Source organism: Amblyomma maculatum, chromosome 4 (genome assembly GCF_055883805.1).
Source record: "Amblyomma maculatum isolate TAMU_Amacu chromosome 4, ASM5588380v1, whole genome shotgun sequence".
Lineage (NCBI taxonomy): Eukaryota > Metazoa > Arthropoda > Arachnida > Ixodida > Ixodidae > Amblyomma > Amblyomma maculatum.
Window position 1 is genome coordinate 182718281 of NC_139347.1, and position 27103 is coordinate 182745383.

Sequence of the window (27103 nt, forward strand, 5' to 3'; positions counted from 1 at the left end):
GGGCTCTGAGATGGCACAGTACACGGCCGCCTTGCTTTTTGCCTACATCGAAAGACGGCCGCCGCAGCTAGGATTCGATCCCTCATCGCTGGGTTCACCAGTCAAGCGCTGTAACCACTGAACCACCACACAGGAGGCTGAAGTTGCTGGTGCCCTCTATATATACGATCATCGATGTCTCCACAGTTTAATAAAGAAGTGCCTAACTTACCTTAATATACAAAATATACAAAATTCGCCAGTCTTCTAAGCCTTAGGTGTCCGTGAGGCTTCCTGGTTATAAAAGAAAAAATACGATTATTTTATTTGCCCCTTCTGCAAAATAATGCGGATATGATTCGCCCGTGAGCACTATATTATGCTGTAGCGGCACTACAGTACCTTCTTGACGGTGAAAATATGTTCGCAGCAAACATATCAAAAGCATTTAGAACCGTCTAAATACTAGGGAGAAATACGCACGTTACAAATTCGACTGATTCACGATATCCATATAGCTAGCATCCGGAGCCAGACTGATAACTCGTTCTTAAATACATTTTTGTGGATACCTTTCATGCACAGTTTAGCGGATGAGTGTGCTTAGTCTTGATATTTACGGTATAATAAGGGCTCACGAACGCAGCCATTGCTTTTCGATCATACACAGGCCGCATTTTTCTAGCATGACAAGTTTCGCGTCAGCATATTGAATTTATTTATTTTTTCGATACTGTCAATCCCATCAGGGATCGTAACAGGGAGGGCATTGAAAAGTACAGAGGCATAAGAAATAAAAATGGTAATTAATTGAAGTACCTAAAAAATATGACACGTGATTATACATAAGAAGATATATGTATAGCAATTAAACAAGCATGTGACAAGATTTTGCGGACAAATAATACCACGAGCGAAAACACAAACGAAAGGAATAACTTCGTAGTGACATAAGAACTCAATAATTACTGAGATATAAGTAGTTGATTTTACACACATGTGCTGAAGGAATTTAGTGATGGTTTACTAACAATGAATGTGTTCAAGGTGTTCCATTCGCGTATAGCTCGAGGAAAGTATGAATATTTGAAAGTGTCAGTACAGAATGAAAACTCGTTTAGAGTGTGTATGTGATTATTACGTGTTTGTCGCGTTTGTGATTGATATATATCTTGAAGTGCCGACTTTTGATTGTGCATGAGTTGGTACATGGTTTTAAGGCGCGCTAGCTTTGCTGTGTTTTGAGGGGTTAGTAGTCCTCCGTGTTTGAGTAGTTCTGTTGGTGAGTCTGTCAACCTGTGTTTATTAAATATACATCTGACTGCCTTCATCTGCACTACTTCTATTTGTTTAATAAGCTTGTTAGTGAAAGGAAACCAAACATTAGCATATTCTAGAATTGGTCTGACATACGTCTTATACGCAAGAAGCTTTGTTTCCGATGGTGCTAGTTTGAGGCATGTGTTAATGAAAATTAACTGTTTTAAGGCGGTTGATGTGACATTGTTAATATGAGAATCCCATCTGAGGTCAGAGGTTAGTGTTATGCCTAAATATTTATATTCGGATACCGAATCAAGAGGAATATTGTTTAATGTGTACTGAAAATTTGATTGGTGTATCTTTCTTGTTAAGGATAAAGAAACTGATTTTTTAGCATTAATAGTCATCTGCCATTTTTTACACCACTTGGTCATTGCTGTTAAAGCGTTATTTAAGGCTATGTAGTAATGTGTCTACAATTACTGTGTCTACATTACAATTACTACAATTGTAGTAATTGTAGTAATGTAGTAACTGACGCAGTTGAGTTCCTAGTAAAGTACACAGTCATCGTTTAATATTGTGAGAAATACTAGTAGGTAAGTCGTTTATAAAAATTACAAATAATACTGGGGCTAGAACACTTCCTTGTGGCACACCGGATGTAACATTATCTGTTTCGGACTTAGCATTGTAATTTCGACGATGTCAAATAATCAACAATCCAATCTACTATAAGGCCAGCTCGAAAGGTTGCATTAAGTTTCATAACAAGCTTGGAATGTGATATGCGGTCGAAAGCTTTCGAAAAGTCTAGGAAAATGAGGTCGATGTGTTTCTGCTGATCAATAGCGAAGGATATGTCATGTGTTAGTTCGATTAGTTGTGTGACTGTAGGAACTCCTTTCCGAAAGCCGTGCTGAAAAGGTGTTAAAATTTGATTTTCCTCTCAGTAGGTTGTTATGGGCTTTAAGATAATGGGCTCTAGTAACTTGCATACAGTGCTTGTTAGTGAAATTGGTCTGAAATTTTAGGGTTCTGATTTTCTTCCTGTTTTGTGTATAGGTGTCGTTTAGCTATTTTCCATTCATTAGGAAGGGTGTGCGATTACAATGACTTGTTAAAAAGTATCAGTAAAAGTTTGCTACCCATTCGGCATATTTACGCAAGAAAATATTACAGATTCCATCAGGCCCTGATGTTTTCTTTGTGTCCAAGTTTAATGAGAGGTTCAAGACTCCTGCTTCTGTTACAGTAAGGGGTTCTAAATATACAGCATAGGACGTAGGACACACTATTTTTTCCCTTTCCTGCCGCCTTGGTCCCTCCTGTCATTCCATTTCCAGAAGCTCTTTTCTGAGGTCCCTGGCTGTTGTCGGCGTAAGTGAAAGATTGACTTGCCCTGACCTATGCCCTGTTGCTAATGAATACCATTGGATGGATGGATGGAATATAGGCGCGTCCCCTTTGAAACGGGGTGGTAGTAGTAGCTATCATGCTCGTTTTTCTCCCTATATCTTAATTTCTGATTTAGATTGGTAAACTAAATCATCATTCTATCTATTAAATTTTTGTTTCTATGTTACTAACATTATGTCACTTCTCTGCTTTTAAGCCACCAATCTTCCAGTCGTTTTTTAATAGTTTCCACCACCGGCTTATTCACCCGGCTACTGGTATCTCTAAACCCCAGAGCTTCAGGAACAGTGACTGCGCCTGTATCAACTTCCGGATAGATACCATTACATTCGAGTATAATATGGTCAATTATTTCACTGGAGTTACCACATACAGCACATACGTCATCTTCATTGTTAAATTTCTTTTTGTAGCTGCGTGTTCGAAGGCACCCTGATCTAGCCTCAAAAAGTAAGGCACTGCCTCTTGAGTTATCAAGGAAAGCTTCCTTCCTGATCTACATATTCCACTTTCGGTATAATTCCACACTCTGTTTCTTTTCCATCGAATTTATCCGATTTTTACCTTCTGTGTTTTTCACCTGTTGCTTAATGTTCTTTATTTGTCCGTCCTTGTGACTAGCATGCTTACTAGTTAGTTTCCTAGCTCTTTTCCTCCATTGTGAGTCAACGCTTTTTAAGTACAAGTATTTAAGTACTTTAGCTGCCATTAACCATCCATTAACCATCCTATAAAGCTCGACCTACTCAACTGGATACATAATCTGTGAGCGCTTGGCGTGTTGATCAATTGAATTATTTTCTCCTTTTCTTCCAGAATGTACTGGCTTCAGCGCATTTTTTGTGTACTTGACGGGCACGAAGGCAAAATAAACCGCTGCGAGTCGGTGGACGCATGACAACGTTCTCTTGTTGCCGTGTCAGCTCAAGACAATGCGACAGCGCACAAGGGTAAGCCATCGTGTGTCAACAGCAGTCAACCGCAGCTGGTGTATTTTCTTCTGCTCGAAGCTTTGAAGCTTGAAAGCCCAAAAGAAGATGGCTACAGTAAGCACTCACCGGCGACGCAGGCACTGAGGATGCTGGCAGAGCATCCTGCCCAGAGGGCACGGAAGGCCACCTCAGAGGCGTCGGGCAGTCGCCGGGGGCAGAGGGCGGCCAGGCTGCCCAGCATAACACCCACTGAGCACAGGTTGCCGAAACCGGACAGCGCGTACGTTGCCAGCATCGTCGATCGGGCCTGTCGCAAAGATAACGCGCGGGCCACACGCACGATGTCATGCAATCACGTAACCGATTAAACTGGCTGTACCTGAGCTGGTGGGATTAGCACAAAGATAGACACAAAGCAATGAAGCGCAGTGCTTCACCTTTCAATTGTCTGTGCTTATTGTGCTCATGCCACTCTAGCGACTCAGCCGATCTTTCAACATGTCTGCAGTGAGGCTCATGCTGCAATTCTGAGACATATCTTTCCGTGCCATAGCCTCCACCTGTGCTGCCCACGAGTGGGATGTTCACCCAAGCCCACAGGGACGCAAAGCGCTAGTGTGGAGGTCTTCACTTCGTACCTGCAACTGCATGTCGTCTGCCAAGTTGTTAGAGAGGTGTAAACCCTTTGTCCCCGATTGTATTTCGCCGACATCGTTTTTCAAGCTGGAACTGTCTTCGTTCTCCTAAAACGTGGATTCTCCTCTGTGCCTTCTTACCATAGCCTCATTCGCCAAACGTTTTTGACCTCCATGAACTAAGCGGCTTCCAGACAGCTGCCTGGTCTACAACGGGCTACGCCGCACAGATGATTTTAATAAAGAAAGGAAGACAGAATATGCGCGCTTGCTCCGGTCGTCTTTCTCGTGTTTCTTTCCTTCGTAGAATATGCCATTTCGGCAGCGCTTGTTCTGTTCTCTTAAAAGGAAACATTACTATATGATATACTTTGGGAAGTTCTGGCTGCAGTTCCCAGCCCCGCACACCTAATGGGCACAAAGTACATCACAAAGCCATTGGGCATCGAACGCGACTGATAGCTATAACTGTCACAAACACGTCGAAAATAGATTTGTCTTACAGCGAAAATGACAGCCTGGGACATCACCGCAACGAAAATGCATATAGCTTATCAGCGCTATATTCTATGCTAATGTTCAGAGTGCCATGCAGCGTAACGCTTGAACAGTCTGGATCCAATTGATGGTGTTCCATACTTGTTCAGCAGTCCAAAAAAACTTGAATCAATGTTTTGTTCATATACTTTCCGCTTGGATTGTCTGGCAGTTTGGTTTTCGTTTTTTCTGTTAACTCTTAAATCTTCATAAGTCTACAAGAAAAGTTTCTACGGTTGTGAAGTAGCGCTCCTAATCTCCATTGTCATTTTCTGTGCCCCTTATTTTTGCATTTAACTTCTTCCACCCCCATTAGCAATGTGTACGTTACCGACTCTACTTGCCCTTCTGAGACCGTTCATATCCCTTCCATTGGTGGAAATATGACAACGTTATGCCGTAAATACCAAAAAGTAATTTCTCGTCCCGTCGTAACGCCAGGCATTTTTGTAACAATGCTGTCGCCTGTGGTCAAGGCAATAAAATGGTTCTGTTGTGAAATGTGCAACAAACATGTCTTCACTACTAGCTCACATTCCAAAAAGTATACAAATGTCTGTTGAGCCGAAAAAGAATGTTTATATATTTAGGTTACCTGCAAAACCCTGGACACATGAGTATTGCCTAGGCTGAAAGAACAATTGCCTAGCAAGCAATATAAGTGCGGTGCGGCCTATGAAAATAATGAACAGACAAAACAGTGTTATGCATACACAAGAACGTAAACCGCTGATAAGTACAACATTCAGAACAAACATAACTTCAATAGTAGCGTAACAATGCGGGAGAAAAATACTCAAAATTATAAAACATTGACAAATTAAGACTAGCTTCTACGTCATGAAGGTAAGAGTTCTTTATATTTCCCTCGGTCGGATGCCGTGGCAATTGATAAGGCACTGTACTCTGTTATTGAACTAATATTAAAGAATGTGCGTGATTGGATGACTGCCACTTAATGAGGCTGATTTTAACTGGACGGTGTCGAAGTCGAAAATAACCAGTAGCGACTTTGGAAACTGATTATGAAGGCAGGGAGGGCAATATACCTTGCTTAAGAAGATTGAAGGAGTCATTTCCGGTATGTGCTACATTATGGGGATCCCTCTTTTTTTTGCGAAGTTTATTGCCTCAGGGCATAAAAGGAATGTTGTGATGGATGAAGGGTGTGGTCAAATGAATGAAAAAAGGTTGGCTGATGCAATGAAATCGAGGAGTGAACGATGATGCGGTCCCAGTGTCCAAACAGCATATGATTGCGGATTATGGGGGGGAGAGGCCAGCTGCCACCAGGTGCCGGATCCGCGTTGGCTTCAACGCTGGACAATCCCACAGTAGGTGATGGATGTCAGCTTCTATATTTCTAGACTTGCAGATGGGGCACCCAGGGTGTGGATATAAATACCGAAATTGTGGCCACTTTCGGATCACTGCTGGTGTTAGGGCCACCCCAACTCTAATCCCCCGAAGCGCCACCTCCTCTGCACGGTTTAATTTTAATTTTGTGAATCTAGCGATACGTAACTGATCACAAAATATCAATCATGCATGGTCGATTTATAGGGTTCAACGTGCCAAAGCGACTCAACCTATGAGAGACGCCGCAGTAGAAAGAATCGTAAGGTCCATTTTCGCCGGGCTTCACGAATTCCTCAGTCTAAATAAAGTTGTCTGGATGCCCGAATTACTCATGAAGTAGGCTTGTTCGGGACCTCAAGTGGCAGATGCCGTTTCGAACGAATTAATCTCATGGAGGCCAGTTTAGTTTTTTGCATGCACTGGAATTTGTTTAAAGTTTTGTTTTAGAACTCTGAGGCTGTTCTTAGCAGAAGCTATGTTAAGATCAGCATATTAATTTATATAATGCTGACCGAAGAATTGTGCCAAGGTATTTTTACGTTTTAGTAACTAAATATTTTAGTTCTTAGTAAAACAAAAACGACCTTTATTTTAGAAAATGTTTTACAAAATTTGCCAGTTACATCACCACGCAAATATCGCATTTATGGGATACATGTGTAACTGGCTATCAGTGTTTCACTTTCAGGCCATTACATAATTTGCAGAAATTTTGTTGGTATTTATTAGGGAATGTAATTTTCGATTTTTTCTATTTCGGATGCAGCATTGAATGTTGTTTTTAATCTTTCCTCGAAGCAGTGAGTTATATTTCGTTTCATGTGCAGTTTTGCTCCACTCCGAAAGTTAACGGCGACCTGAGGCAACCTTGTCGGTGCGCATGTGCTCTTATGTGGCCGCCACCAACGGTGAAAGAAAGTGGTAGGACCTGAGTTGTTTTTCGTGCAACCCGGGCTGACCCCGGCAGCCTTTATCTTTCGTGGTACTTCAGAAAGCTTGCAAACAGCTAAAGTATAACACTTATGTTGTCCCTTTGCTCAGCACAGGCATTCCGTTCACCAGTATGTAACCCACAAATTGTTGTGATTGTAGAAGGAAATGTTACCACCATGTTCATGCGTTTTTAAGTGAAGTAGGCGACACGCTTGACGATTACATTTTTTAGGAAGGTAAATGTTTTTGAGATGCGAACAGAATTGCAAATGTATCGTTAAGAAATTGAGCCAGCTCTCAATTGAGGGTGGAGCGAGGCTGGCTTCAGAATATCATCAGAATTCCGTGGGCTTATTACTGGCCATAAACCTGGAGTGTTATTTTTAACACTCGCTCGCTCGGGACAAAAACTGTTACGGCGAGTGGAATTCGTCAATCTTAGGTATTATATTTCTCTCGTCGCCTACTTTTTAACTTCATTGGTGGAGTAATTTTTGGTACCTTTGAAAAGTGTGTTAGTTTTTGTGCTGTTTATCTGCAGTTGGACTATTCAGAATGACGCGTTGCTCAATTTAATTTTGGCTAACGCACTAAGGCTTCCCCTAAACCGCCTCAACCGTTTCTCTGTTTCTCTTAACTTTGCGTACCAATTATTACATCTCTTCTACTTTACGTAATAAGCACGAAAGCAGATCTATTTCAACAATAAAATAAGTCCAACTGCATGAGATGGCATTGCAAAAGCGACACAGTTTTTCGCCTCTCATTGATGCACCACCGAATTCGAGCACTTTGCCCGTAAATGCTCATCGGGAGTACCATCAGCAAGTGAGCTACGCATAACCGAAGAAGCATGCTGACTTTAAAGAACAATCCTATGCATCATATTTTCATAGCAAAAAAAAAAGCTACTGTATTTCGATAAGTGTCGGCGACACTTTTCGCCATGCCTCGTACCTCCTGTTATGCATGTTCTTTAATACCGAAGCACGAACTTGAACAGCCTACTCGTGAAGTTTACTGGTTTGTGAGAAGGGTACTAAGTGAGCGCTTAGTGCACCAGGTTTTTCTTCTTCGTGGCTGTTGTTCCAGTCATGTCGCAAGTCTGTACAAAAGAACTTAACATCAAAGTCTACGCATGCCGGGTGCAATGTCGCCGCCAACCAGCCTGAAGTCAAACGAGAATAATGCAGAATAAAGTGAGAGAGAAAAGAGAGATTTCAGCTGAAAGAAGTAATACTCCGAAACTGGTGTAAACTGCCGTCAGCAACTAGTGTTTTTTATTCTTTTCACGTTAGTTAACGTGCTCAACATGCTGATAGTATATACTGTCACTATATAAAACTTTGCGAAATGTATTGGTTTGATAGAAACTTTGCAGACCACATGATACCGCTTGAAAGCTTGAAGTGAGGCCTTTACAACACTTCCAATACTAAAAATTCTGAAAGATTTGAAAGAAATTTCAGCCCTAATGACATTACAATACCTTCGCAGGCTTGCTAACAACCATAATATACAGCACGAAATCAGACTCTACAGAACCAACCTGTACCTAATCGCCATTATGCAATACACTTCATTATTCGTGATACATGAAATTATACCTATATTTAGCTTTAGATTGACAAAGAATTACACTCGAGTTATACGGCTCCTTTAACCACGGCATAATGTGCGCTTAAAAGGTCCGCCATTATTTTGCTGCATATTATTTGGTTTGGTTTCTTTTAACCTTGTCCGGCTTTTACTCTTATGCTCAGTATACCCGTTGCAGCACAGATCTCCAGGACATGTACAGGTATTTTATGAAACCAGCCAAAGGACCGGAGCTTCGGCGCCCTGCGACTTGCTGCGCCATAGGCTGAAGGTTAGGAGGCATCACGTGGCTGTTCCCCAGCCTCCCGGACCCAGCAAGACAATGCCGTTCCTCCGCCCCATCCCTCCCGCCCCGACCAAAAGACATGACGAAGGGAAGACTGAATCGGGACGGCCACACATGACCACAAGGCACAAGGAGAGACTCGAACGACCTTATGTGGCCCCACTGACCAGATGTGCCGACCAAAGACCCCACGACTCAAGACACCGCTACAGTTGAGGAAATACTCCCTTGCCTATGACATGCGGTGCGTGCCTTGGCCTCCGCCATCGAGTCGCGGCAACGTGTGGCCCGAGAGCGTCCTGGGCGAAAGTTCATCGAAAATTGCGTCGGCACGCAGTTCTATTCTTGCTTCTTTGTCTTCTTCAAGCATCTAGGCACGCCCATCATCATGCCATGGAATCATCAACATCGGTAAACCTCCTCGTCCACGATCGGGACGATCGCTCGGTGGCCCCGGGTCATGTTACGGACGAACAAGATAGATGAAACGGCAGTGGCATGGGCAGGAGCGCTCGCGCTAGGCCCGCCAACATTTCATTACACGTCATCTCACGGTCATCTAAAATCTTCTCCCTGTTCTTTGTTCTCCTGTTTTCAGCGGATTGCTGCTTCTAAGAATATGCATACATACATATATATATATCTCTGCGGCTGCAACCTAAGAGATCACCTCAAAACTCGGCCGTTGACGCGTATTTTGCTTCCTCAATTTTTCATTTACCAGCCGGGGAAAGTAGTAGCCGATTTATCTGAAATTTATTTAGATTTCATCTCAAAAATAACTCAGTTGATAGCGTTAATTGCCTATTGAAGGGCGATTTGCCGACAGGCTTCACCAGTGCATAATGGACTTTTCGCGTGCGACAGATACAGTGCGAGCGCACTAAGATTCATAACAAAAGGTGCCACTGCTGAGCCTGCTTACTTTGTGGATGTATCTGCAACGAAAGCCAGCTTTCTGCCCCCATTGCTGTGTCGCTTTACCTTGCTGCTTGCATAGCGCATTGCAAATACGACAACACAACTCAACACAGCTTCACTCTGATCTGCGGCAAGGACACGCGATACCGAATTCGGGCGTTGGCATTTTTCAGATGTCAAAAGCAATGAAAACGAGGTTTTTATCACTAGTTCCTCTGCACACCCTGGATACAGAATGAATGTCAGTTAAACGTTGTCCAGGCGTACCGATAAAAAAATCCTAGTATGCAGAGTAAATGAATGTTTGCAGCAGTAAACACAAACGTCAAAATGTGAACGGTTTTCGTCATTTTATCGCCTTTTAGCATGCATGTTTAGCTTTCCAGCATTACAGAACTAGATCTTACAGAAACATCTCGACAAATGACGCGCGTGTCAACTGTTGAGTACAAAGTCTTCTGCTATAGTAAAAGCTCTACAGCTCCGTATGCGGACCACATCAGTTAAGGCGTACTCCTGGGAGCTTTCCACACTTGTACAGTTTTTTTGTTGTTTTTTTTAGAGCTTCCGCTTTTCCTCAAGTCAAGTGCGGCATGCTCAGACATTTACATCTGTGTAATGTGGGGTCATCAGAAAATCTTGTGCTCTTTTACGTCGCTGCATAAAGCCTATTTGCATCCGCAATGAACATTGCGAGAAGTCTAACGGTGCGACGTGTTCTTGTTTGCAATTTTCTCAGAAGGAATTTATGTAAAGCGCTCCGTGCTTAATTTTTTGCTTTATACCTTCCCTAAAATATTGGAGGTAATCACTGAATTAGCCTACTGAGAGTAGGTGGCCAGGCTTGTCCGCTACTTAGACTATGGATCACATAAAGAACGCCGACATTGACAAAACTCGATTTGGCAAAGCGAGTAGTCGGCGCACACTGTGCTCAACTTATTCATAGATGGTAGTATACTACTGTACGGAGAGTGCGCTTTGCTGATGCAAAACGCACTCTGGAATCACAGAAATTGCGCAACGGCATCTTGTCAATGTCTCGGTATCTTTACGGCATACCGTGAGGCATCACACGAATAATGCGTGCATTCATGGTATACTTTTATGGGGATAGCTTTCAGAATCACGGTTCTGGTCTGTCACTCATTAGGGACACCGACTGGAAGCGGCGGACTGTCACAAAAAGGCTAGGGGGATAGGATAACTACAGGACAGAGAGCTTTGGTTTGTATGTAATTACTTATTCTGGAACCCTGGCGCAAATGATAGGTGGAAGCGCAAGGAAAGGCAAATCACGGTACTTGTGAATAGGCATCACGGAGATTCATAAATAGATCTCAGAGCTTAGCATCTGCTCCCGCAGGCACAAAGCAATATATTTTCTCACAGAATATATCCTACCTCGTTATGGTCTTGTTAAGTTCACGCTGTATTTTATGTTTGATCCATGAGGTAGTAGAAACGCGGGACGTGGGCAAAACTTGATGCGAGAATAGCTATACGAAAGAGTTGCTTTTTTATCCGCCCATGCGCAGTGCACTCACGTCGAGCTTCTTGGCGAGGAGGGAGTGGTAGGCGATGAACTCGTTGGCTACCACTTTGATGCCGATGACCTCGCCCACGTCCGCACAGTCCTGCCACGGAACGCCCATGCTCAGCGCCAGCGGTGTGAACGCCTTGCCCAGCAGGCTCTGCAATATCATCATCATGAAAATATTCTTAACCATCGTTGAAGTCCTCTAGGAGTCTAGCCTTTGTTGTGCTCACAGATGAACTTCCTTCACTGGCTACGGCATCGTTGGCAACCGCCTGGCAGTGCACTTTGACCAGTTTTAAATACTTATGTAAGTAAAACTCAGTCGAATCCGGCGTACGAAGTTCAGGCGTGCGTGTGACGTAATCCAGTACCAAAGGCAAATCTTGAACGGCGCTGCAGCGAGCAAGTTCACAACGTTAATTCATTAATCTATGGCACGCTTCCAGAGATTAATCTTTTCGCTAGCACATTCCGTGGGTCTGTATGGTTAATGTCCGTGGTTAGGTCACAGCGTAATCTACCGCAAGCGGCGGATTGCTTTCTAAAAGGAAGTTAACTTTCGACATCCTTTAATTAGCCAGTTACTTTTTTGGTCGATTCAACTCTGTACTTCGCTCACATATTTTTTTGGCGATGACTGCAGTTCAATACATTTTTGTAACTTACGTACGCCCTCCTGAACAATTACCGATATACAGTCTAGGAGATGATTCGCGCATATCCTTTCATCCTCGAAGAATTACATTCCCTCCCACAAGAACTGGTCACATGATCAGCGCATTGCACTCCACGCTATAGCGAACAAAAAGGCAATAACTTGTTCTTGGCACTTGGAAGTGCTTCAAACATCCTACCTATTTCTCCCCGTCAACCGGTAAACGCAAGCGATATTTTATCTCTCAAATTGACGCACCCATCTTTGCTACTCTCTCAGTTAGGCCGTAACATTGGCCAGCCGACTGGTTTTACCGAAACAAGCGAACCGTTTGGCAGTGTAGCTTTAATGCGATCAATCGTGTCTTCAAGTAAACTTTACTTTTGAAAATACCCCACGTCTCGAATCAGTCCTCCCATCAATGCCATTATAACTACACTACCTGCACGGGTGTTCACCTCCGCATACCTCGAAGGTGACGTCCCGCTGTCCTAGTATCTCGGCAGCCCAGCGGAACACAGCGTTGAGGAAGTGTATGAAGGCCATGAAGGCCACGATGTTGGCGATGATGCCCCCGACCAGCGCAAGACACGCCATGGCACCTTTGGCGCCAGCCTCCAGAACGCTCGTGTCAGTGCTGCCGCGGAAAAAAAGAAAGACATACGACGAGTAATTCTCTTGGCGAATATTCAAACTCCGCATTTCAGGGCCCCGCCGCGGTGGTGCAGTGGTTACGGCGATCGACTGTTGTGCCCAAGGACGCGGGATCGAATCCCGGACGCGGCGGCTGCTTTTCGATGGAGGCGAAAAGCAAGGCGCCCTTGCACTGTTTGATGCCGGTGCATGTTAAAGAACCCTAGGCGGTCGACATTTCCGGAGCCCTCCACTATGGCGTCTCTAGCCTGAGTCGCTTTGGGACGCTAAATTCACAAACCAAATCAAACCTAACTGTACTGGCTCTCATCAGCGGCCCTCACGGATTTATGTCCGGGGTGTCAACTCTGCTACTTTCCTAATCAATATTTCCTTAATTTATGCCTGTATTACCTCGCATATTCTGATTAGCATACATTCGGAGGCTATCAAATCATATGAGTGGCAATCCGATGCATAAATAAAGCCCTTTCTAAGCAAGCCATACGAGCGTGCCCGCGCGGCCTAAGGGCAGGGTGTCGGACTCGGAATCTACGACTCCTTGAAGGTTCTAGTTTTATCTCAAAGGAGCTACTCATATTCGCTTATCTCGCGTGGTCTCGTCATGTGTCAAAAACCGGCGACCAATCGGTGACCGGTCGCTCGCAGCTCCAATGTCAATAACTCCAGATTCTCTATTCACTATGTAGATGACAAATTTTTGTGGGAAAAAAACAATTTGAGAGTCAAATTTTGAGGCCAAAAGATGTTTAGAGATTCAAGGCTTGGCCTGAACTTCCCGGATGAATTGCCCAAGGAAAACGAGCAGCAGGTTTTGAATGTTCGCCTACGTTTTGAAGCGGCCCACACCTGTTGGTTTTGTAAGCCTAGCACTACGAAAGCGCCCTTATATTTTTCCTTCCAGACAATCGAAAAGAGTTAAGAATGGCAGTGTTCTGTCCAACACTGATCTTGCTCTAAGAAAATCTTGCGTTCACACAGTATTGGGTAGGGTTCAGGGTCAGGTTCACACATACAGCCGATATATAAATATGGGCTGCATGTGGTTTTCTCTGCTAGGTACTCTGTGATAGAAGAAGCTTGCGAGAAAGTGACTAAGAATGTTAAAGCTGATGCGACTGTCTCTCATCAGGACGAGGGGTAAACAGAAAAAGAGATCCTTACCAACATGAGGTCACACATAATTTGAAGAACGTTGCGAAACAGTGCAGGATGAAATTAGTGTTTTCGGCCCCCTTAAAACAAGGCTCGTTTGTGTACCCGTGTCCAGAGAAACGTTGATGGTACAACTAGCCATAACCCCCTTATTTGCCATGTAAACTGCGGATCAAATTAGATTTCCACAGTGCGATGTTGTATATCATCATCATCAGCCTGATTATACCCACTGCAGGGCGAAGGCCTCTCCCATATCTCTCCACTTAACCCGGTTCTGTGCTAGCTGCATCCACTTGACCCCTGCGAGCTTCCTAATCTCATCCGCCCACCTAACTTTCTGCCGCCCCCTGCTACGCTTTCCTTCCCTTGGAATCCAGTTTTTTACCCTCAGCGACCATCGGTTATCCTCTCTTCGCACTACATGTCCTGCCCATGTCCATTTCTTCTTCTTAATTTCCACTAGAATGTCGTTAACTTGAGTTATTTCTCTGACCCACTCTGCACGCTTTCTATCTCTTAATGTTACCCCTACCATTTTTCGTTCCATAGCCCTCTGGGTTGTCCTCAACTTAAGTAGAACTTAAGATTCGGTTAAATAAGCATTTTAACAGCCTGTCTTCTGATCAATATTCGCATGTCGCCAAAAATGCAGGGCCTGTTAAAAGAAGACAAAGAAGTGCCTTCCGCTTCTAGATAAGACAGATTTTGTGCAGGCATAAGGACCGTCGTACACGGGAGGTGTACGAGGCGTATGTTATAAGGAAAAATACACGTTTGTGTGTTAGCAATCATTCGATTATGCTTGATTATTGCGAGGTGCAGTTTCTGGACGCAAGGATATGACAGAGACGAATTGATAACCTTGCGCTCTTTGTTTTTGTTACCTTTCATCATGACTCTACGCGCGTGCTGTCTTTCATTTCCTGTTGTTTTGTTAGCAAAGTTGCCCTATTCGTACGATGAACGTCAACCAACTAACCAGCTCAACACTCCAGTTTGCTGTTCTGGGGCGTTTCATATTTTTTAAGCTTGAAACCATATGGCGCCGGGAGAGAACCTCGACGGCAATGTAGAATGTGAAGCTATCTGCATTCAACGAACGCAAGTACTGCGAGAACTGCAACAAGTGAACTTTTTGGGGAACATGCATGCCTAGGAGAGTTCTACCAAAGCGCATCGCAGCGCCAGGTTTCATTGCCTCTGGGATAAGCTGGAGAATCCCATGTCGAAGGAATAAAATTAGCATCCCTTCAAATATAAAACTGCCCTCTTTCCAGCTGCCGCACCTCCAGGTGAGACATCGGCGGGGTGGTACAACAATACTTAGGTGAAGTTAATGTCTTAGGCATCACGTGTTCTTCTTGCAGACCATTGCTACGTGAACAAATTATACCAGTACCGATGCGGACGCTGAGGAATACAGCAGTTATGAAATTTGGGGCCCATGGAGACATATGGGTATACGAAGACATGAGCCCATGCTACAAAGGCGTAGTAGTGCCGGGCCAGCCGTTCGTAAACGCTGATGTTCGCTAGAGAAAGGACTTAAGCAACACGCCCGGATTGCAGCACGCGTCTCTGGAAATACAGGTTCGTAGGACTGATGATACATTGGAGTGGAAATATACACTGCACTCATTACCTAACTCCACAGGAGGCAGCAAAACCGAAATTCTGCATAGAGGGTGGTTGAGAGGAATGGAAACAAAATGTCAGACAAATTTTAGATGCGCATCGCTGATGCTTCTTGCAGAAAAGGCACACTCTGGCTCACAAATAACTACACAAGACAAGGAAAACGACAAGTGGATATAGAAATGCTCAGCTAGGACGGATACTAGGCAATTATTATTTTGAAGGAGAAATTCGTAATAACTGCTCATTGGACAGCTCCATGCGAAGCTTTAATATATTATTCGAACATCCGTTTAACTTATGAGGTCAGCGTTAATATATAGGTTCAAAGTACTAGCAGCAAACTTTTACCAACACAGGCGATAATAGCCACATGCTAGACAGAGAAACAATCAAGTTACTGCGAGGCCCTTGCCATCCCAACACGCGGCTTCCGACAGAAATAAATAAAACTTTGGAATTTATTAGTAGTTTAGGCTAGGTCTAGTTTCACGAAGTAACAACAAATAAAACCGCATTAGACTCATGCGCAGAGAAAGATACTAGTTTACGCATTGAGAAGTGAAATAAACTTTGTTTTCAGAATAGGAACAACGAAAAATTACAGGATTATTCGAGTTTTTCACAGACCGTTTGTATTCTGAGCTTTAACTTTGTCACAAAAGTGGCAGCATTTCTATCTTCAAAATATGACAATTCACCATATGCAGTGTTCTAGAAGAGTTTACTGATATATTTCAGTGTATTCTGTGTGCCTCTGACTTGTCGGTAATGTCAAGAGCACGCGTACGTGCGCGTTCTCCTCGCGGAGTAGTTTCCGCGCAGTTTTAGAAACCCCCTCGCAGTGCGCGAGCGGGGGCGTCCTCCCAGCTTGTTTTGCAATGGGACCCCTAGCAGGGCCGAAGTTGTTGGCGTACGTGGATCCTCTTTTGGTTGTTTTGGTTGTGTCTTACGTTTTTTCATCCGCAACATGGCGGCCATACAGTGTGGAAGTTGCGGGGCCTACGTGCCCCTTCCTGCGTGTGCACTTGTGCGTGTTTGTTTCTACGGACCCTGACGTGGGGAGGGAACTGTTGCGTGGGCGTGTCTTACGGATTGTCAACCGAAGGCTAGAAAAGAAGCCGACTCGGACCCAACAGCAGTGCGTCTCTCGCCTCCAAGCACTCCGGGCTCCCCGAACCGCCGCCGCATCGCACCACGAAGACTTCGCCCCAGGGCTCCGGAAGGAACATCGCCTTCGAGAGCGCCTCATCTGCGTCGTCTTTGTGAGTGGAGTGCCGCCGCGCTCGTCGGACAATATGCCCGTTTCCTAGCTTCTTCTGAACTTTTTCTACACTCGTCTTATCTTGTTTTAAACGTCTGTGTTCAATTTGCATGTATCTTGATAGTGAGAATTTTGATTGATGTATTTGTAATTGCTAGTGTTTTTATGTACGCTACCTTAACTGTGTTGTTTTAAATGTCTGTAAATGATTGCGTCGTATAATCCTGTGTATAATACGGAGAATATATAGTTGTGTTTCCATCACTGACTTCGTAGCTCTGTTCTCATTCACAACGCTGAACATAACCGGCTAGCGCTGGGTGTAAAAGTTCCAACTACCTTTGCCTCGGTTCGAGAAGGTGTCTCGCACCCCTTCCGGAGCCGTGACAAATTCTGGCGTCCGCGACAGGACTTTGACGTAACAAGTAAGCGTTGTGGAAGGAGACCGAGCCTCGAATCATGAAATGATCTCGAAGGGTGACATTTGAAAAGTTGCATTGCTGATAGATAGTTTTTGGTTTTTTGGTAGTTCTTATGCACCTGTGAACATGGATCTAGAGAAATTAGTATCCATAGGTGGACAGTTAGGTCTCTCAGGAGTGGAACTGAGAAAATGGATAGAGGATGAGCAAGCCCGGCAGAGGGAGGAAAGGTCTCTCGCTAGACAAACCGCGGAACAGGAACGCGCGGCAGCAAAAGAGGCTGGTGAACTCGAAGCCAGGCTTCTTCAGCTAAGATTAGAGCTTCGACAGGCGGGAGACGAGTCCGTAGTAAGGACCGATGGTCGCGACTAGTAGCGGAACCCAGTTTCCGACTTAACCCCAGCAGGTTGCTTATTTCCTTTGACGACAGGAAGGAGGACCTAGATGCTTACATCAGGCGGTTTGAGGGTATAGCCCGTAGCCAGAAGTGGCCGGAAGACCAATGGGCGACGGCATTAAGCACATGCCTAAGTGGTGAGGCGTTTAACGTTTTCGGGCGACTCACGCCAGAAGACGCCTCCGATTACAAGAAGGTGAAGGCGGCGCTCTTGAAGCGTTTCAGGTTTACAGTCGAGGGCTTCCGTGAGAAATTCCGCGGTGGCAAACCAGCCGCACGGCGAGACAGCCGCACAATACGCGGCGCGTCTAAGCCATTACTTAGACCGCTGAGTGGAGCTGTCCGAAATCCCCCTAGAGTACAAGTCGCTGCGTGAGCTATTCATTAAAGAGCAATTTCTGAGCAGTTGTCACGCCAGCATGTCGTTATACTTAAAAGAAGGGAAGGCAGAAAAATTGCAAGACATGATCAACCTCACTGATCAATTCCTGGACGCGCAAGGTGGTGTCAACTTAGCGAGGGGAAGGAAAGAAAGCCGGAAGGAAGCGAACAAAGCAGGAGGCGCCGAAATGAAGGCCGTCGAGAGGGGAGCGTTGAGATGTTATCTCTGCGGCCGGGCGAGACACAATGCCGCGCACTGCCGGAGCAGCGACTCTGCCAACCATATCCCCCATTGCTTCAAATGTGACCGAAGAGGGAACAAAGCGAATGGGTGTCGGCAAGGGGCGCCTGACAAAACCCAGGCAGCCTGTCTGTATTCCCCTCCGAGGGAAGTAGCAGAAAACGTTTGCGACGGATACGTTCAACTGAAGAATGCTAGCCGTATTCCCGTTGTCAGCGCGGTGCGAACGGCGCGACAGAAGTTTTTAGTAGAAGGGTTGCCCGTGGTTGCGGGAAGTTTGGACGGGAAAACAATCACTGTGTTGCGTGACACCGGTAGCAACACCGTGATTATCCGGAGAGATTTGGTAGCTGAGGACCAGCTAACGGGGACGAGTAATCCCGTATACCTCGTCGACGGAACAGTGAAGATGCTCCCAGAAGCGCAGGTGCAGGACCAGACCCCTTATTACAGCGGAAATCTTGTAGCTCTGTGCATGCAGGATCCAATATATGACCTGATCCTGGGTAATATAGAAGGTGCCAGGGCTCCTGATGATCCCGTTGAAATAGTCGAAAGTACTACTATTGAAACGGATCTGGTTGCTGAAACCACCGCTGCCGTAGTGACTCGTGCTCAGGCCGCAAAGAGGCCTCAGAAGTTCCAGAAACTTTGCACTCCGGACGCTGAAAGGCAATTAGGGGACGGAGAAAGCTATGCGGCCGATCAAGAAAAGGATCAATCATTGCGCTTATGCTTCACACAAATTGGCAAGAATTTAAAGTGTCGAGATGGGGAGAGCGGCATCTTGTTCAATAAGGAAGGCGGTCTTTTGTACCGATGCTACACAGAGAAGGACGGACGGCAGGTGCGACAGCTAGTCGTTCCCGAACGGCACCGAGAAACGGTACTCAAGATGGCGCATGACAGCGTAATGGCAAAACATCTGGGTGCTCAGAAAACAAAAGAGCGGATTTTAGAAGTTTTTCTGGCCTGGCATCACGGCGGATGTTAAGAGATCTATAGCATCATGCGATATCTGGCAGCGTACCACGCCGAAGGGGAGAGTGCCACGCGTGCCCCTTGGGGAGGCACCAGTCATTGACACCCCCTTCAAACGGGTGGCCATTGATATCGTCGGGCCAATCTACCCCCCGTCTAAACAGGGCAACAGGTACATCTTGACACTGATTGACTATGCCACACGTTACCCGGATACAGTAGCCTTGCCAAGCATAGAATCTGAGCGTGTTGCCGAAGCTCTGGTGGCGATGTTTTCGCGATTCGGTGTCCCTCACGAGGTACTGAGCGATCGCGGCACAAACTTCACCTCAGAATTGATGAAGGAAGTGGCACGATTTCTCTCCATTCGTCAGCTGCACACCACTCCATACCATTCCATGACTAACGGGCTGGTGGAGAAATTCAACGGCACGTTGAAGCTAATGCTGAAGCGAATGTGCGCTGAGAAGCCGAAAGACTGGGATCGGTACTTAGCCCCTCTTCTTTTTGCCTACCGGGAGGTTCCCCAATCCAGCCTCGGTTTTTCGCCGTTTGAGCTCCTGTACGGTCGACACGTGCGTGGGCCACTGGCCATCCTAAAGGAGGTGTGGACGAACGAGAGCTTAGATGAAGAGGCAAAGACCACTTACGAGCATGTACTCGATCTCAGAAACAGATTGGAAGAAACATGTCGTTTGGCGCATGAAGAACTTGAACCCGTTACAGGAAGTTCTATGACCGCAAGGCGAAGGACCGAAACTTCGAACCTGGCCACAAGGTGTTAGTTCTGCTGCCAACTGATAGCAACAAGCTGTTGCTGCAGTGGAAGGGCCCATTCGAGGTCACCGCCAGGAAAGGGGACACCGATTACGTCATCGACACGGCAAGCGGGTTAAAGATTTTTCACCCAAACATGCTGAAAAGATACGAAGAGAGGGGAGACGCACCCGCCAACAGATAGTGCCTGGTGATCTGAAGAGGACAGTAAGCTGCCTGTTCCAGAGTTTGAAAAAACGGAGGGAGTAGCAGATGTGAAGCTATCGCCGCACCTCGATGCCGCGAAGAAACAGCTCATTTTATCCACGATGGAGAGGCACGCAGCTATTTTTTCCAATGTCCCTGGCAAAACAGAATGAATGGAATGCAGTCTACCGCTCACGACAACCGCACCCGTTCACGTTAAACAGTATCCTCTACCGTTCGCAACACGGCAAGGTATCGAGAGCGAAGTGCAAGAAATGGAGAGGCTGGGAATTGTTGAAAACTCAGTCTCCCCATATAACTCTCCCGTACTTCTGGTGAAAACGCCGGATGGAAGTAATGGCCTTTGTATCGACTTTCGGAGGCTGAATGATGTTCTGATCGGAGACTCGGAGCCCCTGCCCAGAGCCGATGCTGTTTTTGCCACAACGGGAGACAAGAGATATTTTTCAAAGGTGGACTTCGTGAAGGGATATTGGCAGATCCCGCTGTCTCACGACGACAAGGCTAAAACGGCTTTTTCCACTACGTCCGGACTCTACCAGTTCCGCTTCATGCCGTTCGGCATCAAGACAGCGCCCGCAGTTTTCGCCAAAGTGATGAGCAAGGTGGTAGGCGGCATTCACGGAGTAGAGCACTACTACGACGACATACTCGTCGCCAGCGCAACCTGGGAGGAACACGTTTTTACGCTGCAACAGCTATTTGCAAGAATCGAAGCGGCCGGGCTTACAGTGCGACCCAGCAGGTGTGAACTCGAGATGACGGAAATTGATTTCCTCGGTCACCGAATCGGAGCAGGCAAGCTGGCACCCCTGGGAAAAACTCTGGATAAAATGCAAGCGGCCGAGCCACCGAGGACCAAGCGCCAGGTGCGAGCTTTATTGGGGTTGACCGGCTATTACAGAGAGTTTATACCCAACTATGCGGAGATACGCGCACCCCTCACCCAGCTGACCCGGAAGGGTGGAAGTAATGCAGTGAAGTGGGAACCCATACATGAGGAAGCCTTCCGCAAGCTCAAGCATTGTGTATCCAATCCCCCTATTTTGCGGCTGCCGAGCTTCAACGAGTCCTTCGTTCTGCGCACCGACGCTTCCGACACTAGCTCAGGCGCTGTGCTTCTGCAGCCATACGAGGGAACGCTGCACCGTGTCGCTTATGCGAGCCGAAAGTTGCTCGCTAGGGAGGTCGCCTCCAGCACTATTGAACGAGAGTGCGTCGCTTTGGTCTGGGGCGTCCAAAAGTTCTCGACTTATCTATATGATGTCGAATTCCTTGTTCAGACCGATCATCAGCCACTAGCATATATACAGAAGAGTAGGCAACTGACCAGCCGAGTTCTGCGCTGGAGCTTGCTCCTCCAGGAGTATAGTTTCCGCGTGCGACACATTAAGGGTAGTCAGAACGTCAGGGCGGACTACCTTGGCCGACCTGAACTTCATTTTTGTTATGTGTTACTTATTGTACAGTGCATGTCCATGAGGTGCATCGGCCTGCGTGCCACGTTTTGTTTGTTTAGAATATTATTCTATAATATTCTGAAAGTGGGGGGCCGTGTCACAAAAGTGGCAGCATTTCTATCTTCAAAATATGACAATTCACCATATGCAGTGTTCTAGAAGAGTTTACTGATATATTTCAGTGTATTCTGTGTGCCTCTGCCTTGTCGGTAATGTCAAGAGCACGCGTACGTGCGCGTTCTCCTCGCGGAGTAGTTTCCGCGCAGTTTTAGAAACCCCCTCGCAGTGCGCGAGCGGGGGCGTCCTCCCAGCTTGTTTTGCAATGGGACCCCTAGCAGGGCCGAAGTTGTTGGCGTACGTGGATCCTCTTTTGGTTGTTTTGGTTGTGTCTTACGTTTTTTCATTCGCAACATGGCGGCCATACAGTGTGGAAGTTGCGGGGCCTACGTGCCCCTTCCTGCGTGTGCACTTGTGCGTGTTTGTTTCTACGGACCCTGACGTGGGGAGGGAACTGTTGCGTGGGCGTGTCTTACGGATTGTCAACCGAAGGCTAGAAAAGAAGCCGACTCGGACCCAACAGCAGTGCGTCTCTCGCCTCCAAGCACTCCGGGCTCCCCGAACCGCCGCCGCATCGCACCACGAAGACTTCGCCCCAGGGCTCCGGAAGGAACATCGCCTTCGAGAGCTCCTCATCTGCGTCGTCTTTGTGAGTGGAGTGCCGCCGCGCTCGTCGGACAATATGCCCGTTTCCTAGTTTCTTCTGAACTTTTTCTACACTCGTCTTATCTTGTTTTAAACGTCTGTGTTCAATTTGCATGTATCTTGATAGTGAGAATTTTGATTGATGTATTTGTAATTGCTAGTGTTTTTATGTACGCTACCTTAACTGTGTTGTTTTAAATGTCTGTAAATGATTGCGTCGTATAATCCTGTGTATAATACGGAGAATATATAGTTGTGTTTCCATCACTGACTTCGTAGCTCTGTTCTCATTCACAACGCTGAACCTAACCGGCTAACGCTGGGTGTCAAAGTTCCAACTACCTTTGCCTCGGTTCGAGAAGGTGTCTCGCACCCCTTCCGGAGCCGTGACAAACTTTTACTTTACAAGTTAAATGATAGGATGCTATATTGATGCGATAACGTGTAATGTTTTTAACTACGTCAATATTCAACAAATCCGTTATATTCTACCAATTCGTACCAGCTCGGATGTCTTCCCGCCCCATGAACAGCAATATAGGAATGCGCCGTCGCCTCACACATCTCGTAAGCATTAACCCAAAGTCATCGGTCCTGTTACCAAAATTAAAATATAGTTGCAGAGCTCCGTTGCGTCGTCGGCAGCCGTTCTACCCCGGCATCGAAGGATGGCAGTGCGCTGTCGGTGAAAGTACACTACCGCTTATTGTTACTCGTCGAATATTTATAGAATAGTGAAAATGAAGCTTTGAAATATATATTCCAACGTAACAACTTTAATTTCATCAGCTAACACAAATTTAAAACAAAACTAATGGATTTGTAATAAGCTTTTTCACTTTTTACCCTGGTTAACGCTGTAACCATCCCGATTAAGATGGAAAAATGAAAATTATCAAACTCTGACACAAGATGTTGGTCACACGGAAACAAAAAACCTACTGAGCTGAATGAAAAATATATTTTCAGTAAGGAATCGACATCTCGAAAGTCTTGTTACTTCTCGCGTCTCTAACTGAAGTCCTTTACGCAGCACTCGCAAATTGGCATTGTTTTGATCCTGCCAGTAAAGCTGCAGGCGCCTTCTAGATTTCCCCTCTCATTATTCTCAGCGCAAGTCGTTCATGGGAATGGGGAGTATTGAAATATCGATTTCATGCATTTCAGCTACATCCAGCTTCTCTGAGCACAATATGCTATGTATTTTTTCCAACCCTTTAAGCGCGCTGTTGGCGGAAAAGCACTATTACGCGAGTAGAGGCCGAGCGTGCGCATCAGCACAAAACTTGACTGTTTCCAGGCTATATAGAAAACTTCCGTCTGTTCCTGAGAGGATATTACGCAATGCTTGCAAATCAGGAGACACATGGCTTCAAGAATGCTGTAATGAATAGCTTTCAAGGGGAGATATTTCTGTACACTCCATCTTAACCACGAGCTTGAGGCGGGAAATGGTGTGTAATTGAGAGGAGGTAGCCATATCCCTCCGCAGCTCCTTTATGCTACCGTCATAACGTTGTCCGCAAGGAGCTGAAATGGCGCAGACTCTCCTTTACGATGTTATGGACAGTAAACACGAATGAGACTCACTGCTTCAACAGACATTCGAGTATGCACTGAATGGAAGTTCTCAGTGAATGCCATCTGAATTTTTAAGAGGGTTAGTTCTTACTTCTCACGTTTCTCGATTTGATGCCCGTGCGCACAGCGAGTCGATCAGTGTGAAAACTTCTTAAGTCTAAGGAATTCAAGCTGGCGGTCTAACTGAAGAGCAGAATATGACGTCATAGTTCAATTACTGCGATTGGAAGTGAAACCACGTGGCTATGACGTCATGGGCCGAAATGGCGGCATGGTTTTGCAATCCCAAGCCTAAGATCACAGCTCTCGGCGTCCCGTCATGTTCAAGATGACGGCCTTTAAAATGGTTTGTGCACATACACCCCACCTTACCCCCACCTAAATGATTCCATAATCGGGCGATAAAATAGTCTCGTTAGGAGGCCACTGCATATACATACGTTCCTCTAGCTATATTGCCGCGAATTTTAGCGGCCGCTAGCATGCGGCCTTATCACTGTGATTGTAGCGCATCGATCGTTTATTGTCACGAGACGCGACTTTATTATTTTCTTTGTTGCAGAAGATGCTTTCAGATGTATCTCGAAAGATTCCAGCCTTCCGCATGGATTTATAAAATGTTTCAGAGTATGCTAGTCACCATTTGCGGTTTTATCTAGATCTTTCTTCGCCGCCTATAAGTTGAGCACTGACGAGTAGTCTCAGTTCGACGCCACCGCCGCCGCCGAGTTGTTTAGTTCTTGTGTGGGAGCTAGTAACCCCAATAAAAAATTTCTTTAGTGCTGCACTCCCAGACTCTTCATTGTCATCGGCTCTGTCACCCCCATGTGACACCTGGTGGAGCTACTGAACCCTGACATCGTGACGTACCCCCGAAAATGGCACCCGTCGAGTAGAAAGCACCTTTGGTTTTCTCCAACCCACTGAGCCACCCCCCCCCCCTCCCAACCCCGCTTTCGAGGACGACCAGATGAGGATGCGGAAGACTAGCTCAACCCGTTAGAACGTGTGGCTTAAGCTTCAGCGCCCGGAACGATGAAGCAAAGCTAAGGCGTCTACTTTGATCTTCAAGATTCTGCCCGAATTTGGTTCGAAAATTACGCGCCCTTTTCGAAGGATTGGGAGACAATTCAAGGAGGAGTTTCTGGAAGCTTTTGCAAAAGTCGTCAAAAGAGAAAGAGTCCAGACCCAGCTTCATTCCCAAATGAGTATGTCCTGTCTTATGTTGTCTTATGTTAAAGAGGTTGAAGGTTGAAGGTTTATTTCCGCAACTGGTGTTGCGAGGACAGCCAGGGAAAAAGCTGTATAAACAGCTTGAGAGGTCCTGGCTTCCTCTTACAGAGCAGCATTGACGGCGGCGGAGTACAATACATCAAACAAGATGTGAGGGAAAAAAAAAAACATCGTCGGCACAAAGAAAGAGACATACTTTTAGTACGCAGTGCATTGTACTTGTACAGTACAATACTACATGAACATTTGGGGCAATTCTTTCAAAGAAATATTGATTAAATCTATATTTTCGGAGCAGTACAACTGGTTCAGAAGGGTCGGTAAGGTATGCTGCAACATTTGTTTGCCATAGTTTGTGCGGCATTTCTTAACATGCCAAGGTTCTGCTGCGCGGGTATCATACACAGTTCTGCTTTGCTCTAACCCAGCAAGTGTAAGTAAGAAGTCATCCTTTTTTATTATGGCGAGTTTATATTTATAGCACAGCCTATAGTGATACATGGACTTCATTTGTATAACGTTGTGTTGATGAGGTGAAACATCTCTTTCACCGCGCCGATCCCAACGTGACCGAGGAGAACAAGGTCAACTACCTGATCGACTGCAAAAGACCAGCTCTTTGCCCGTCTCCAACGCCAGCCACCGAAAACCTTGGTGGAATTCACCAAAGAGGTGGCGAGAATTAAGAAAGCATTCGAAGCCCGAACTCGCCACTACAACCGGTCGCTTCAAGCTTTTTCCACAAATCACTATGACGTCTCACCTACATTCAGAGATAACCTGCGGGAACTTACCCGCGATATCGTTCGTGAAGAATTACAACAACTCCTGTCATCGTCCCAACAGCCCCACATAGCCACGCTTGCGGGCGTCTTCCGGGACGAAATTAGGCAGGCACAGGGCGTCCCTCAAGCGACGGCTGCGATGGCTCCGATGGCTCTGACGCGAGAGCCCACTGCGATGAATTATTTTGCTGCATTAAGCCGTCCTGCGTCCCGACAAGGCGCCGAGACTGAAATACATACCGACGCAAGCAGAGTTGCGTCTAGGCGCAATTCTCATTCAGAGAACTGAAGGACAGGAAATAGTTACCGCGTACGCCGGCTATTCGCTTCCGAAAGCCGAAGCGAATTACTCTAAGACCGAAAAATAGTAACTCGCAATCATTTGGGCAACTTCAAGGCTCCTTCCATGCTTATAGGCCGACCATTCAATGTGGTAAGTGATCAACACGCACTCTGCTGGCTGGCAAATTTGAAACACCCCTCTGGCCGCCTTGCACGATGGAGCCTACGTTTTCAAGAATTTGATGTGACTGTAGTGTGCAAGTCCCGCAGGAAGCATTTTGACGCAGACCGCTTATCTTGAGCTCCCGTCGTCACTCGCCCGAAAGAAGAAGTCTCGATCAGACCTTGAGTTGAAAGACCTAGCCGATTACCTAGATGGACAGACCGTTTCCTCACCCGCTGTGTTTAGGCGACAGCTGTCGTCGTTCGCGTTACACAAGGGCGTACTCGTGAAGAGCTTTGTATCTAACAAGACCACACGCCTTGTTGTGCCTGAAAACCTCAAAAAGGAAATTCTACAGGTGTTCCACGATGAGCCAACGGCAGGACATCTTGGCCCTGCACGCATGTTACACCGAGAACGGGAGAAGTATTCTGACCACGGTTAGCTGCCGACGTCGCCCATTGCACAAAGACGTGCCTACAGTGCCAATGACACAAGACACCCCCGACGAGACCTGCTAGATTACTCAACCCGATGCCACCCTTACTAAGCCCTTTCAACAAATAGGGATGGACCTCCTCGAATCCTTCTCAATTCCATCGGCGGGAAATTAGTGGATCATCGTGGCGACTGACTACGTGACCCGCTAAGCCGAAGCAAAATCCCTGCCTAACGCTTCCGCAGCTGAAGTCGCAAAGCTTTTCGTCGAAAAAATTCTCCTT

The 27103-nt window shown here is 46.1% G+C and overlaps 1 pseudogene; it reads left to right on the forward strand.

Annotated features, from left to right (window-relative positions):
• Positions 1-13457: 13457 nt before the first annotated feature.
• On the forward strand, positions 13458-26826 carry LOC146193786 (uncharacterized; annotated as a pseudogene).
• Positions 26827-27103: the final 277 nt, after the last annotated feature.